Source organism: Oryza glaberrima, chromosome 4 (assembly GCF_000147395.1).
Source record: "Oryza glaberrima chromosome 4, OglaRS2, whole genome shotgun sequence".
In the NCBI taxonomy this organism is placed as follows: Eukaryota; Viridiplantae; Streptophyta; class Magnoliopsida; order Poales; family Poaceae; genus Oryza; species Oryza glaberrima.
The window spans coordinates 13,278,008-13,292,560 of NC_068329.1; the positions used below are offsets into that span (position 1 = coordinate 13,278,008).

Below are 14,553 nucleotides of genomic sequence, written 5' to 3' on the forward strand. Positions count from 1 at the left end.
TACATAGGGGCTACGAACTAAGTAATGTGGAAGTCTTGCAGATTTGCCCACTAACTCATTATTGACATCTTCTCTTGAGTAGGTGTGTTCGAGAAATCAGAATAATGAGACTTAGATAAATGCAAAATTCAGGGGGAGAATTTCGCTGACTCATTCTATAATCTTGATATAGAAAATCAAGTACCCAAAATCAATCTAGAAAGATTGAACAGAGAATTGGGTGGATTGTACTCTTTTTCCCTTGGATAAGTTTTCCTAGCAGTTTCTTATCAAGGATTTTAACGAGGCAATTCGTGCGACATTGCAAGCGTATGCTATGTACTCTTTCTCCAATTTTTCCCACTGGGTTTTTGTGGAGTTTTGATGAGGCATAGGCATCACGTAGTGAGAGCCCAAGGGGGAGTGTTAGGAAACCGCCGGCCCATGAAGGCCCGGCCCGGTTACCCACTAATTGGGCCCATCACTAAACATGGAAGGTGGAAGAGGGAATGGCTATAAATAGAGGAGTAGAGAGGAGGATTTTACACTTGAGAAAGCAATGGATGAATGAGAAAGGATGCCACACCCTCATATCTTGTGTCTCCACTTTTGTAGAATTACGGGACCCTCTTGGACTACTTCGTGTAGTAGGAGGGTTGCGTAATACTATTCTTTCATTAATTGTCAGATTATTAGCCGCTGGGTGACGCATATTCGGTGACGTGCGCCAAACTGCACTACTGCTCAGTGCTCACCGGTCACTACAAATTATGCCAACAGCCTAACGAGCTGGCTTGATCACTAACACAACTCCTCGTCAAGACTTTACCATATATAGCAATGTCTGCGGCTGCAACATCTTCTCCGGCGACGGCGATGGTGCGGGTGCCGCGAATGAAGCTAGGGTTGTAGGGGATGAAGGCCGGTGTCGGAGCAGCGCCTAGGGTGCATGGGCATGTCGGCCTACTACGGCCTGCCAAAGCCGGAGGCCGACATGGTTAAAGCTCATCCAGCATGCCGTCACCACCGGCATCACCCTCCTCGATACCTCCGACGTGTATGGGCCCCACACCAACGAGGTCCTCGTTGGCAGGGCGGTGCAACAGCTGGGCAGCGGCGGCAGTGCCGACAGGGAGAAAGTTCAGGTTACCACCAAGTTTGGGATACGCACACGCTGAGGCTGCCACACAGGAGATCCGCGGTGACCCGGCGTCAGGGTTCACTATATCGGTTTAGTGGTTTTGATCAGGGGTCACCATCCGAAATTTCAAACCCTGCCTGGCGTACGTGCGGCTGCATGCGAGGGCAGCCTTCGTCGTCTCAGCGTCAGCTGCATCGAACCTCTACTATACCAGCATCGCATCGACACCAGGGTGCCGATCGAGGTCACGGTACGCTACCTTTTCTGACTATGTTTGATTTTCAAAATGTTCTGAACACTGAAATTAATATATCTTCCTGGCCCATACACATGGATAGGATGTAAAAGCACAAAAAAATGAGTTTGAAAAGAAAGTATAATATAAACTCGCTCCACTTCTTTAATGTTGGACCTTAATTTGTATATATATATATATATATTTAACCATTTATCTTTTTAGAAACTGGCATAATTATTATTTATTTTGATATGATCTAGTTTATTTTTAAAGGTGCTTTAAGCTTGGCTTACAATTTTTACATAATTGTATAAAAGTTTTAAATAAAATAGCATTTAAATGAATGAACAACAGTATCGAAACATGAATTCGGCAATAATAAAGGGGGTAGCGCACGAGACCTAAAAGTGGATGGATGCAGAGACAAATGATTTAGACAGGTTCAGGCCCTCTCAATGAGAGGTAATACCCTACTCCTGTTTGGGGATTTGAATCTGTCGGGTGTAATATAGATCTGACGATCTGGTTGTGTGTCATGCCCCCTAGAGGGCCTCCTGCCCACCTTATATAGGATGGGGGCAGGATTACAAGATAGAAACCTTAACCAATACGGTATCGGTTTCCTAAATCTACTTTACAATCTTATCAAACCAGGACTTTGGGCCATTTCATAATATACAGGGAAACGTAATACCCAAGTCATGATCCGTTACATATTTCATAGATATAAGTTATCCCCTATAACCAGTCGGATAACCATGCCATGTGGGTATGGGGTACCCATAATCTCCACATTAGCCCCTGAGACCTTCACAGTCGAAAAGATAATCTTCTCTTGAACTAGATTACTCCAAAGCTGAGTGCTTAAATCATCTTCGCCATGGTCTCCCAAGTACTTTTACCAAATCAGAAGACCGTGGAGGGCTGAAAAATAATTAAATGAAATTTTAGGTGCATCGACTAGATGCACCTAATAGGTGTAGCCCCCGACTATGTGGTTAGTTGAGCAAATTGAACATATAGTCAAGGAGTAAATAATCCAACCAACTGAGTGGTTTTTGATAATTATAGTCGACTAAGTGACTTGATAGCATATGCGGTGTGAATCCCCGAATAACATGATCCAAGTGATATACCGACTACTTTGTAGAATATGATGCGTGCAACCTAAAGTTGACTACATCATTGAAAATTTACATAGCAAAACAACTATAAAGAAGCTTGTATGTTATGAATAAAGAAATTTCCAACGTATTGAGCACACACCATGCGCACACTGCTTTAACAGATGTGATTAAGTCCCTAAAAGACACATGATTTCACCACACCTGGAAATATATGGCATATGTGGTGTAACATCCGAGTAAATTAACTCATAAAGGATTTACCAACCGCATGGAAAATGACCACAATATATAATCAGCCTAAGCCATAATATTGGTCAATAAAAATGCAAACTTACGTGGCAAAAAGCAATGATATTGTATCCAAACAATAAACCCAAACAGCACCTTGACTATATAAAAAAGTCAGCGGGGCAGCTATATAAAGCTTTATTGTTCGGCACCTTTTTAAGATGCATTGTACCAACTAATAAAAAGTTGAGTAACTACGGTATAAAAGGATTTTAAGGTATTGGGCACTTGATCACGCGCACTTTGGCCTAAGCAAAAAGTGCCTAAGTCCCTAAAAGAATGTGACAGACCACACCTGAAAATATGGGCTGCAGACATATTAGGCCTAGGCCAAAAAATATGCCTTCGACACCCTTTAAAGGACGACGCATGTAACATGCTCCCAAGTAATAAATCTTCCGGGTGATATAGACCAAGTGTAGCTCATATGAATAGCTTCTGATCTGAGTGATTATCCCTTATGGGATACTCCAAAATAGATATAATAATTGAATCCCGACTGGCGCAAGTATTCGGTTGGTAACCCTTACGAGGAATAATAAATAGTCCAGTTTTTGAGTATAGAAAATAGACCCATGATCATGAATTCATGTTGCATGTATCCGGAACAAGTCCAAATTGAAGGTATGATACTTGTGTTTGAGCTAGTAAGCCCCTGAGCATATAGCTTATCCTTCTGTCGTAGTTACAATGGTCCATTGATGGTAGCTGACGCAGTTGGCATAGAGATAAGACGACCAATATAAAGATACTATTGCCCACCAGAGGTGGCAAAAATATTGGTGGTGGTGAAGATAGTGATACCAATCAAAAGTGATGAAGTTGCACAGCTGTGGAGGCGAAAAAACCAGTCGGCAGCAGTCAGGTTAGCCAGTAATGAAGATGAAGGTGCCCAGCGATAAAATTGTGTAGCCATGGCAGCGAAATAATTAGTCGGTGACAAACGAGGCAGCTGGTGAAGAAGATGAAGATGCCCATTAGTGGTGACATAATAAGCCATCCGTGAAGGCGAGGATATCAGTCGGTGGCGATGAAAACAAGCCAACGATGAAGACGTAGACGCGCATCAACGACGATGGCGAAATCCTCCAATCATGAAAATGCAGGAAATAGTCGATGACGACAAATACAACCGATGGTAATGATGATTGGCAGCAATAGAGATGATCAAATATGATGACGAAGTTGCCCATCAATAGCAATAGAGTAGGCTATACTGAAGAGGCTTGACAGGATGTCAATGAAGATGATGGTATTGTTTATCCAGTCAATAGCAGTGTAGCAGCCAATGATAATGATGAAGACGCTCATCAGCGTTTGTGTAGTAGGTCAACCATGAAGGCGAAATAGCAAGTCGCCAATGACGAAAGCAACCGGAGGCGAAGACGTAGTCACCCATTAGCAACGGCGGAGACGTCAGGGCCGATGAAGTAGAGGTGCAGGTGATGATGTCAGTGGCAATAATCCATCAAATTGAATATGTAGATTAAATCTCAAACTTGAGAAATTTGGTGTAGATTGTGGCGGCATGGAGCATCCAAAATTGCCAGTGTAATAATTGGAGTCGCTGAAGTAAAATGCCGGCTCTGAAGCAAAGACGAAAATAATAACTCCCAGAGTTGACTTGTTGGTTGATTAATTGATTGCTTCAGCTTGTCGAATTTTGAGAGTCTTGTATTTGTGTAGCCCCCGACTCTTTGATTAGTTGGAAAACAACTGAACATAGAGTCGAAAACTGTAGCTTCTTGTCGTCGAGTAGTCATTGCTTGAGTGAAGATATGTGTTGAGGATGTTCGAGTAGAAATATTGAAGATTGGAACACCACTTGTTGTAGTAAAATAACATGGCATCATATTTGGTGACGTATGCCGAGATGTCGAAACTCTTGTAGTCGTCGTGGTTGGTGAAGTAGCGAAGCTTGCGAAGTAGAGGCAATAGAGTTTGCCGGTGCCGAAGATAATAAAGATGAAGTCGCTCCACCATGGTGACAAAGCAGTCGGTGACGGAAGAAGTAGAATGACGACGAAAACGCACAGCCATGGAGGTGAACAAGCTAGTCGGCGTCAGACAAGGCGTCCAGCAATGAAAACGATGACGTCCATCAGTAGTGGTAGCAGCATAAACCAGCCGTAGAGGCAAGGGCACTAGTCAACAGCAGACAAGATGACCAGCGGTGGAGACGATAAGGCCAATCAACACTGGCAAAATCATGCAACCATGGAAGTGAAGAAACCAGTCGGCAGTAGACGTAGACAGCTTGCGTTGAAGATGATGACGCCTATTTGCGGTGGCGGCGACGTGGCCAGCCGTGAAGACGACAGCACCAGTTGGCGTCATATGAGGTGGCCGGTTGGAGAAGATGTAGACGTCCTACAACGGCGGCATAATAAACCAGCCGTGCAGGCACAGACACCAGTCGGCGACGGCGAAGGCGAGCCGGTCGGTGAAGACGTAGACGGCCAACAACGGTGGCATAATAGGCCAGCCGTGCAGGCGGAGACACCTGTCGGCGGCGGCGAAGGCAAGCCGGTCGGTGAAGACGTAGACGCCCAACAAACGGTGGCATAATAGGCCAGCCTTGCAGGCGGAGACACCAGTCGGCGGCGGCGAAAGCAAGCCGATCGGTGAAGACGAAGACGCCCAACAACGGCGGTATAATAGGCCAGCCGTTCAGGCGGAGACACCAGTCGGCGGTGGCGAAGGCGAGCCGATCGGTGAAGGCATAGACACCCAACAAACGGCGGCATAATAGGCCAGCCGTCCAGGCGGAGACACCAGTCGGCGGCGCGAAGGCAAGCCGGTCGGTGAAGACGTAGACGCCCAACAAACGGTGGCATAATAGGCCAGCCGTGAAGGCGGACACACCAGTCGGCGGCGGCGAACGCAAGCCGGTCGGTGAAGACGAAGACACTCAACAACGGCGGTATAATAGGCCAGCCGTTCAGGCGGAGACACCAGTCGGCGGCGGCGAAGGCGAGCCGGTCGGTGAAGGCATAGACACCCAACAAACGACGGCATAATAAGCCAGCCGTGCAGGCGGAGACACCAGTCGGTGACGGCGAAGGCAAGCCGGTCGGTGAAGATGTAGACGCCCAACAACGGCAGCATAATAGGCCAGCCGTGCAGGCGGAGATACCAGCCGGTGGCAGCGAAGGCAAGCCGGTCAGTGAAAACGTAGACGCCCAACAACGGCGGCATAATAGGCCAGCCATGCAGGCGGAGATACCAGTCGGCGACGACGAAGGTAAGCCGGTCCGTGAAGACGTAAACGCCCAGCAACGGCGGCATAATAGGCCAGCTGTTCAGGCAGAGACACCAGTCGGCGGCGGCAAAGGCATGTCGGTCGGTGAAGACATAGACGCCCAACAAATGGCGGCATAATAGGCCAGCCGTGCATGCAGAGACACCAGTCGGCGGCGGCGAAGGCAAGCCGGTCGGTGAAGACGTCAACGCCCAACAATGGCGACATAATGGCCAGCTGTTCAGGCGGAGACACCAGTCGGCGGCGGCAAAGGCAAGCCGGTCGGTGAAGATATAGACGCCCAACAAACGGCGGCATAAAAGGCCAATAGTGCAGGCGGAGACACCAGTCGGCGGCGGCGAAGGCAAGCCGGTCGGTGAAGACGTAGACGCCCAACAAACGGTGGCATAATAGGCCAGCCGTGAAGGCGGACACACCAGTCGGCGGCGGCGAACGCAAGCCGGTCGGTGAAGACGAAGACACTCAACAACGGCGGTATAATAGGCCAGCCGTTCAGGCGGAGACACCAGTCGGCGGCGGCGAAGGCGAGCCGGTCGGTGAAGGCATAGACACCCAACAAACGACGGCATAATAAGCCAGCCGTGCAGGCGGAGACACCAGTCGGTGACGGCGAAGGCAAGCCGGTCGGTGAAGATGTAGACGCCCAACAACGGCAGCATAATAGGCCAGCCGTGCAGGCGGAGATACCAGCCGGTGGCAGCGAAGGCAAGCCGGTCAGTGAAAACGTAGACGCCCAACAACGGCGGCATAATAGGCCAGCCGTGCAGGCGGAGATACCAGTCGGCGACGACGAAGGTAAGCCGGTCCGTGAAGACGTAAACGCCCAGCAACGGCGGCATAATAGGCCAGCTGTTTAGGCAGAGACACCAGTCGGCGGCGGCAAAGGCAAGTCGGTCGGTGAAGACATAGACGCCCAACAAACGGCGGCATAATAGGCCAGCCGTGCATGCGGAGACACCAGTCGGCGGCGGCGAAGGCAAGCCGGTCGGTGAAGACGTCAACGCCCAACAATGGCGACATAATAGGCCAGCTGTTCAGGCAGAGACACCAGTCGGCGGCGGCAAAGGCAAGCCGGTCGGTGAAGATATAGACGCCCAACAAACGGCGGCATAATAGGCCAATAGTGCAGGCGGAGACACCAATCGGCGGCGGCGAAAGCAAGCCGATCGGTGAAGGCGGAGACAACAGTCGGCGGCGACGAAGGCAAGACGATCGGTAAAGACGTAGACGTCCAACAAACGACGGCATAATAGGCCTGCCATGCAGGCGGAGACACTAGTTGGCGGCGGCGAAGCCAAGCCGATCGGTGAAGTCGAAGACGCCCAACAACGGCGGCATAATAGGCTAGCCGTTCAGGCGGAGACACTAGTCGGCGGCGGCAAAGGCGAGCCGGTCGGTGAAGACGTAGACGCCCAATAATGGCAGCATAATATGCCAGCCATGTAGGCGAGACACCAGTCGGCGGCGGCGAAGGCAAACTGGTGGTGAAGACGTAGACGCCCAACAACGGTGGTGTGACCAACCAACCGTACAGGAGAAAACACTAGTCAACGGCGGACGAAGCGGTCGGTCGGTGAAGAAAACGACGCCCAATAACGGCGGTGTGACCACCCAACCGTATAGGCGAGGACACCTGTCGGCGGCGACGATGGCAAGCCGGTGGTGATGTTCTGACTGATCCATTCCTGTAACATAGGAGATAAGCTTAAAGCCATGAATCCCTTTGATGCATATCTGGATCTGGATCCTGCAGAACAAACATATAGGATGAGTAGTATCTGATGTAAATATAATACTCGATAAAAATTCAAGTAATTTAAAATGTTTATAAATATGTATTTCTCCTCTTGTCAATTTTGATTTCTCCGAGCAAGTGACTCCTTACGTTTAAACACTATGCCCGACTAGTCATAGCCCCCACGCATCGGGAGTCAGCTATGGCACTTCCCAGACATGCGTATGAGTGACATGAGTTCGTCATTAATGGAACAAAGTTTCACGAATCAGAATTTATTACTCCGGTACTTTTGCAATTGTTAAGAGCGGAAAATAAATTTATCTTATCTCTATGCTTTTGATTTATTCCAAATAGTACTTAGCACCCTGCGTTACTCGGTCCATCCAACGAGCCCTCGGATGCTAGGAATCGGCCCAAAGGCAACTATCCATCGACAAACCAAACGGAAAGCATAGGAAGATAGAACTCCATAACTCGATAGGCACTTTTGTACTCAGATTATGTTGCAAGCAATCAAGATAAATATTACGAAAATTATTGAAAAAATATGACATAACATCTGTAGCCCCTGACTCACTAGTCAACGGTGAACCAGTTGATGTACTGAGGCAGAGGAAAAGGAAAATATCATATAAAGAAAATTAATGATGACTTAGCTTTTTGTATTCCCCTCGGTGACGACAAATGTTGCCAATGTGGGAATGAGGTCGTCCATCAATGGCGACGAAAACACCAGCCAAGGAGGTAGCTGAGGCGACCGGCGGCGAAGAAGTAGACGCCCAACAAAGGTGGTGTAACTAACCAACCATATAGGCGAGGACACTAGTCGGCGGCGACGGAGGCAAGCCGGCAGTGAAGTCGTAGACGCCCAACAACAGCGGCATAATAGGCCAGCCGTGTAGGCGGAGACTCCAGTCGGCGGCGATGGAGGCAAGCCGGCGGTGAAGTCGTAGATGCCCAACAACAGCGGCATAATAGGCCAGCCGTGTAGGCGGAGACACCAGTCGGCGGCGATGGAGGCAAGCTGGCGGTGAAGTCGTAGACGCCCAACAACAGCGGCATAATAGGCTAGCCGTGTAGGCGGAGACACCAGTCGGCGGCGACGGAGGCAAGACGACGGTGAAGTCGTAGACGCCCAACAACAGCGGCATAATAGGCCAGCCATGTAGGTAGAGACACTAGTCGGCGGCGACGGAGGCAAGCCAGCGGTGAAGACGTTGTTGCCATCAGCAACGGTGGTGGCGAAGACAAGACGGCAGAGTAGGCTCATGGCCGATTGACAGCATAGCGAGACGCCTCGCGTCCACGATCGGCATTAATCACCCCAGTAGTGCCGCGCAATTATATGCAAGTAACAACAACAAAAAATAAAAAAAAGATTAATCTAATATTTAGAGATCAATCTAATGAACAACAATAATTTGGAAGGGAAAAATCCTGGTGATGTCGGAGTTTAATGCCCACAAGCAACCAGGAACTCTGTAGAACTTGGGCGACCATGTACATGACGATCAAAACTTGGGTGAAATTGCACGACATCTACTCGCCGGCACAAGTTTATGCATTTAAAAGAAGACCAACAGATTAGACGAGAGCATATACATATATATAAATATATATAACAGCTGTATGTGCATATGTGAAGAAGATTGATCACTGCTTTTGCCATGAGTATCTCCCTGTGCATATGTGCATATTAAAGCATCTCCCTGTTGGTTGATGTGCTTCAAGTCAGCATGTGTTTTCTTCTGGTAGGCTCAGCAGTGTCCATCAATAGGCACCAGATGTCGTCGGCTCGGTTGGTGTTTAGGGTCACGCAAGCACGAGAAAAGTTTCGTCGCTTGAGGACACGGCAGAAAACTTCGCCTCCATCTTAGCCGACCGACCCATGAACACAAAATACCAGGAAGTTATTCTGGAAGTAAAAATCAATCTAAAAATAATAATAGATTGAAACAACAAAACCGGTGATATCGAAAATTGGTTCCATCGCTCTTGTTGACGGAAAACTCGACGCACCCCTACCTGGCGCGCCAACTGTCGAAACATGAATTCGGCAATAATAAAAGGGGGTAGCGCACGAGACCTAAAAGTGGATGGATGCGAAGATAAAGGATTTAGACAGGTTCAGGCCCTCTCAATGAGAGGTAATACTCTACTCCTGTTTGGGGATTTGAATCCGTCGGTGTAATATAGATCTGACGATTTGGTTGTGTGTCATGCCCCCTAGAGGGCCTCCTGCCCACCTTATATAGTATGGGGGGCAGGATTACAAGATAGAAACCTTAACCAATACGATATCGGTTTCCTAAATCTACTTTACAATCTTATCAAACCAGGACTTTAGGCCGTTCCATAATATACAGGGAACCGTAATACCCAAGTCATGATCCGTTACATATTTCATAGATATAAGTTATCCCCTATAACCAGTCGGATAACCATGCCATGTGGGCATGGGGTACCTATAATCTCCACAAACAGTCAGAGAATATCATAGTCTGCATAGGCAGAAACAAGTGCTCAAGTTTTCGACAAACTTGGATCTGTTAATATGCAGATGGGGGAGCTGAAGAAACTGGTTGAAGAGGGAAAGATAAAGTACATTGGACTGTCTGAACTCTGAAGCGTCGGCATCAACAATCAGAAGAGCACACGCAGTGCATCCCATCACAGCTGTCCAGCTTGAGTGGTCTCTGTGGTCAAGAGATGCTGAAGAAGACATAATCCCAACTTGCAGGTCAACATAACAAACAATATATATTAATCTGCCCAGAGTGAATTTTCATAATATTTTCAATTGGACATATGTTTCTGAACATTTCAGGGAACTCGGCATTGGAATTGTCGGCTTTTTGTCCAGTGGCCCAAAAATAGTAGCCACAATGTCCGAACAAGATTACCGCAAGGTTTCTTTTGCCCATATATATTTTCTCTCCGTGTTTTTAATAGATGACGCCGTTAACTTTTGTACATATATTTGACTATTCAAAAATTTTATGTAAATGTATAAGATATAAATAAAATTTTAATCAAATGTATAAGATATAAATCATGCTTAAATACTTTGTGTGATAAAACAACTCACAACAAAATAAAGTATAATCATGTAATTTTTTTAAATAAGACAAATGAACAAATGTATGATAAAAAGTTAATGGCATCATCTATTAAAAAACGAAGGTAGTATATAACGATCCATTTGACCATCGTCATCTCTCTTAAATCAATCATGACACTATCCAAAATTTGCAAACTCAATGAATGGCCATTTTCTGTTTCTTCCAGGATCTACCAAGATTCCAGCCGGAGAACATGGAGAAGAACACGGTGATCTTCGAGCGTGTGAGCACGATGTCGGCGAGGAAAGGGCTGCACGGCGTCGCAGCTGGCGCTGGCGTGGGTGCATCATCAGGGGAGCGACGTCTGCCCGATCCCGGGCACCAGAACCACCAAGGTGGCCAACTTCGACCAGAACGTGGCGGCGCTGGGCGTGCGCCTCGCGGCGGAGGAGATGGCCGAGCTCGAGTCGTTGGCGGCGGCGGACGTGCTGCGCGGGGACAGGTACCGCGCCAGCTTCCTCACCACCTAGAGGGACTCCGAGACGCCGCCATTTTCGTCCTGGAAGGAATAAGATTGAATGATAACTACACAAGTGTGGCTATGCCTCCATTATCCTTCTTGGCGTTGTGCAATATGCACTTGTGTTGTGTGTGTTAATAAATTCTTAATATGAGATGTTCCCTATACAAGGTTTGCTATGGTCCAACAGATAGTACCTCAAGGTACCAGATGAAATCGAACAGTCGAATTAATGGGGGCACGATTGGAAACGAACTCAAGCCCTCTCCCTCGCACAAATGAGCACTTGTATATCGATGCCTTTCAATCTTCTCGTCCTCGCGTGCCCGCATCGACACCGTAATCTCTAGCTAGCCCTGCCTGCGAACAAATTCTTGATACGATGCTGGCCACTTGTCTGCTCCTGCGAGGTACCAAAGTTTTGATGGGCGGTAAAAAAAAAAACTCTCCCCATATAGTTTGATAGTGTAAACTCTTTTATTTGACGGTATGTAATCACAGTTCTCCATCTTAGCTCTGCCAGAGATTTTATAGCTTATAATAAAATCCCGTTGTTCAAAAATTTGGGGTTTGAGAGTTGTGCTAAAATTTCTATTAATTATTTGGTTCCATAAACATAATGCAGAGATCAGCAGAAAAAAAAAAGGAGAGTGTGCTAATTGGTACACAGTTATACATCTTTTAGATCAAATCATGCATTGATCTACTAAATACATGCACGGTTACCAAATAATTAACAACCAGAATTCCTATTTGGACTTTTGATTGGAAATTAAGCATAAACATACATAGTATTTTGAGTACATATGTTTTGAATTTGAAGCAGAAGAAAACAGTGTTTTGAAATTATGTGTTTCTGTAGTAACAGGATTCTAATATAATTGGTGACAAAGTAATTTCAGTTATTTCTAGTATACTCACCATATTGCGTGCTTGGTGAGCTCGGCGTCACCACGGACATTTCCATGCCTACTTAATTTCATTGACGCTGCTTCGGTGTAACACTAATCTATCTGCTCATCCATATTGCTCAGAACTGCATTTGAAATCCCCCCACAAATTTTTGATGCAAAATTTGTTGTATTCAAGCCTAGAGCTGGGACATGGGCTGTGCATTCTGGGGCCGAGGCAGGCCCAAGGAAGGCAGCCCGGCACAACGAAAAACACTATAGCCTCAGGCCGATTTGAACCTAGCCGGGCAGTTGGGCCGTGCCTGTGCCTGAAAATTTGGCACGATGGCTGTCATGTTAAAGTCCTATTTTGGCTCCACTATGATCTGGAATCATAGTTATGAGGATCAGACCATACGTCAAACCGTTGAAGCCCTCGATTTAGTGTTCGCTCAGTATGACCGGTTGGACCACTCGTTCAACACGACTCAAATATACTAGTACTAATGGCCGTCCTTGATATTTTTTTTGTCTGAACTCTAATGAAAGAATTGCTTTCGCCCACACGTTTCCTACCAATAACACGAGGGGGAATGTGTTTTTCTTTTGCTGTAGGGATGTGGAAGGATCTACTTGCAAAAAGAAGTTTCATGAAGGACCACAAGAAGATTCCACCGATGCAACAATCCAACGGTTCGCATCATCTGGAGTGAAGATCTGACGACCTTTGTTTTTTCAGTGACGTGGACATGGTAACTTTGCAATAAATGATTCTTCTTTCACTTATTTAGATTAGCGATTTCAATTAAATTGTCAACTGATACATAGCTCAGTGGTGTAAGACAACACCTGGGCCCTAAGGTCAGGGGGTTCGAACAACACGGCAAGCACCACAAAGGGTAACAATTATGAGGCGTTTGTCGTCTATATACATAAAGAGAGCAGGGTGTCATGGGTCTACTTGTCAGTGCTATGCAATGAGGCTAAATAGCATGTCCACGTAGCCATGTATTCAATAAGGCAGTAAATGAAATGAATTGAATTTGATTCCTCAGCTGTTGTTCTTCTTCTTCCTTTGTCCCCTTCTATTCTGCACTAGATTCCCTAGTCTCTTTCCATATTATATTGAGTTCTCATTGTATTCGATCTTATGGTAGTTTGTGTGATTTGATCTCTCATGAACTTGGGTCATAACAATTGGTATCAGAGCCGTTCCAATCCATCGTCTCTTGGTATGAGCAGTAGATCCAAGCAAGGTTGGTGTTTATCCTTAGCGCCGTGATTCTGTTCCACGGTTTGAGCAGCGAGAAGATGAGTGAAGACGGTGGTTGTCATGCTCATGGAGACGGTCACCATTGACTCACTCGATAAGCAAAGAAAGGAGGCCATGTATGCTCGAATTTTGGTGAAGCTTTGAAAAGTTAGATGTCAATTTGGACCATGCCCTCGGTTGTGCATCCTCTTCCCCAGCCGGCCTCCGATGTAAATTAATGTTTCACCAGCATCCTCAGATATCACCAGTAATGTGAATGGTTGCAGGAGAAAGAAAGATTGAGAAGATTCAGAGAGAATATGATTTAGGGGGGCAACATAGATATTTCACGTCATCCGTTCACACTAGGACACCTAAGAAAACAATATTAAGAATTTAGAGGTTATATCTCCATTGACAAAAATATCTAAGGCCAAACCTAAAAATTGACATTTTCAAAAGTTGTTGGTTTTTATTGCGACAACTAGTGGAAATTCCCCCTTGGCTACAACATTTCCACTGTTCTCTTTTTTTCTTCTTCTTTCCTCTCTGGCCCAGCTTGCTCGGCACATCTGTTATTTTAATATTTTTTAATTCCCAGCTTGCATCAGTAACCACGGCAGCAACAAACGAAGAGTAGACCAGCCAGCAGGCAGCAGAGCACAAAGCAGCAGCAGTAGAAAATAGCAAGCAGGAGCAGGGATGGGCAGAGCAAAAGCTAGCGGGGGTGGAAGCCACAGCTAGAGCAGATCGATCCATCTCTTTACGCCTCTTTTTTATCCGTTCTCCCTTTATTTATTTTTGAGAGTGAATCGAATATTAGTCATTAGTCTAGATATCTTAACCATGTACTTTCGTATCGTATCAGGGACAGTGGCGGACCTAAGATTTTTTTATCTTGGGTGTGCCCACGCAAACCTTAGTATACAAATTGAGTATTTCATTAAGGTTTTAATCTGAAGATAGAACGGTAGTAGAGAGATGAAAAACTACTTGATGACCTTATCTAGGCTGTGTTTAGTTCCACGATAAAATTGCAAGTTTGAAGAAATTGAA

At 46.4% G+C, this 14,553-nt stretch overlaps 1 pseudogene; it reads left to right on the top strand.

Annotated features, from left to right (window-relative positions):
• The first annotated feature begins 855 nt into the window (after positions 1 to 855).
• On the top strand, positions 856 to 11,407 carry LOC127770776 (probable aldo-keto reductase 3; annotated as a pseudogene).
• The last annotated feature ends 3,146 nt before the right edge of the window (positions 11,408 to 14,553 follow it).